We start from the raw sequence: 2,852 nt of genomic DNA, 5'->3' as shown, positions 1-2,852 counted from the left end.
CTAAGGAAATAGCATAAGGTACAAAGAAAGACCCAGTACTCTCAAAAGTAGTACATAAGCTAATCCAATTATAAACCATCCAAAGAGATTTGCAATGAATTGAGTGTTGCATAAGATTGTATTCTGGGAGGATCAAGAGTAGTGATTCCAAATGCAAGGAGTAGAGTTCTGTCAGAAATACATGTAGACCACCAAGGTATGGTCAGATCAAAGTCAATTGTAAGTTGGTGGCGAGGTGTTGATAGGGATACTGAAAATTTGGTTAAGAAGTGTATGAATTATGCATTGCAAGAAACTATTCGAAAAACCAACAAGAAGGCAACCATGAGAATCACCCAGACACCCATGACAACCTGTACATATAGAATTTGCAGGTCCATGTTTTGGATATTCATATCTGACATTAGTAGATGCATACTGTAAGTGGCCAGAAGTTATACCAATGCAAACAACATCACAGGTAGCAACTATTAGATCACTCATGCAAATCTTTGCAATGCATGGTTTGCCAGAAAGAATATTGTCAGACAACGGTCCAAAGTTTACTCACAGGAGTGTAAAGAATTTCTGAATGTAAATGGTATACAACATACATATCAGCAACATATCATCCGTCAACCAATGGCGAAGCACAAAAATTTGTTCTAAGCTTCAGACATAATATGAAGTGTAGCCAAGCAAACTCTGGTAATGTAGCATCTCATAATTGCAAAGTTCCTATTATCCTATAGAACAACTGTAACATAATATTATGGGTGTAACAACGTCATATTTGTTGATGGGGAGGAGACTTGGGTATCGTTGGCTATATGGACCATACTACAATTCTTCACTCTTACCTGTAGGAAGAGGGAAAGATGGTATTTTAGTATTGGAGATGAAGGGAGATAATAAAACTGTCCTTAAATACGCAGGACAACAGGAGAAGTCGCTATAAAATCACCCCTTTAGGAAACGTTTGTTAACCTTACAGAGATCATTATAATATTTATGTTCATTTCTTGTACAAGAAATGAACATAAATATTATAATGATCTCTGTAAGGATTAACAATCGTTTCCTAAAGGGGTGATTTTATAGTGACTTCTCCTGTTGTCCTGCGTATTTAAGGACAGTTTTATTATCTCCCTTCATCTCCAATACTAAAATACCATCTTTCCCTCTTCCTACAGGTAAGAGTGAAGAATTGTAGTATGGTCCATATAGCCAACGATACCCAAGTCTCCTCCCCATCAACAAATATGACGTTGTTACACCCATAATATTATGTTACAGTTGTTCTATAGGATAATAGGAACTTTGCAATTATGAGATGCTACATTACCAGAGTTTGCTTGGCTACACTTCATATTATGTCTGAAGCTTAGAACAAATTTTTGTGCTTCGCCATTGGTTGACGGATGATATGTTGCTGATATGTATGTTGTATACCATTTTCATTCAGAAATTCTTTACACTCCTGTGAGTAAACTTTGGACCGTTGTCTGACAATATTCTTTCTGGCAAACCATGCATTGCAAAGATTTGCATGAGTGATCTAATAGTTGCTACCTGTGATGTTGTTTGCATTGGTATAACTTCTGGCCACTTACAGTATGCATCTACTAATGTCAGATATGAATATCCAAAACATGGACCTGCAAATTCTATATGTACAGGTTGTCATGGGTGTCTGGGTGATTCTCATGGTTGCCTTCTTGTTGGTTTTTCGAATAGTTTCTTGCAATGCATAATTCATACACTTCTTAACCAAATTTTCAGTATCCCTATCAACACCTCGCCACCAACTTACAATTGACTTTGATCTGACCATACCTTGGTGGTCTACATGTATTTCTGACAGAACTCTACTTCTTGCATTTGGAATCACTACTCTTGATCCTCCCAGAATACAAACTTGTGCAACACTCAATTCATTGCAAATCTCTTTGGATGGTTTATAATTGGCATCTTCTGCACAAATATTTCTGCATGTTATTAGATTATGTACTACTTTTGAGAGTACTGGGTCTTTCTTTGTACCTTATGCTATTTCCTTAGCTGTAATAGGTAAGTTATATGCAAAAATTAAAAGGATACTTTCATGTTCTTTTGATGCTTTGTCTACAAGCAGTCTCGACAAACTGTCTGCATTACCTATCTTTGATGTTGGGCTATATTTTATGTTATAGTCATATGCAGCTAATGTAATCGCCCAACGTTGTGGTCTTGTAGCTACTAACGTACATAAGCTTGCTTTTATACCTAAAATTATTGATAATGGTTTATTCCATACACTGGTGCTTCCTTTTCTATTTGTGAGTAGTTTCTCTCTGCTTTGTTTAATAATCTAGAGGCGAAGTAAAAGCAATAAGCTTTTCTCTACCATTTGGCCTTACATGGGCTAGTACTGCACATAAACCTATGTTTGAGGTGTCAAAAATCAACTTTACTGGCAAATCCATTTGATAATGTACTAAGGATGTGGGTGAAGTCACTTATCTGAAATTGCCCTTGTTGAAGTAAGCCTTCATCGCATTCTTAGTTCTATTTGTTTTCACTTGTCCCAGTGAGTGCAGTCATAGCCATTATTATTATGGTAAGTTATTTGTTCACCAGTTAGGACCCAAGAAGTCTCTAAAACAAGGCCACGTAAGTAAAGGTTAGGCTAAAAACATAAAAATATATACGAGATGGCCCCCCCCAAAAAACGGCCTCACATAAACATTTTGTTATATATCTTTCACTCAATCACTAATTCCCATACTTTACAAGTCATGACAGAAGCAACTCCTGTGTATGAAGATACTACATCAAACATTGTTACAAGAGAGGCTCGTTCAAGTAAGTGCAGGACACTTTAAGAACTAGGG

This window comes from Macrobrachium nipponense, chromosome 33, assembly GCF_015104395.2.
Source record: "Macrobrachium nipponense isolate FS-2020 chromosome 33, ASM1510439v2, whole genome shotgun sequence".
Classification (NCBI taxonomy): domain Eukaryota; kingdom Metazoa; phylum Arthropoda; class Malacostraca; order Decapoda; family Palaemonidae; genus Macrobrachium; species Macrobrachium nipponense.
This window is presented reverse-complemented; position numbering follows the sequence as displayed.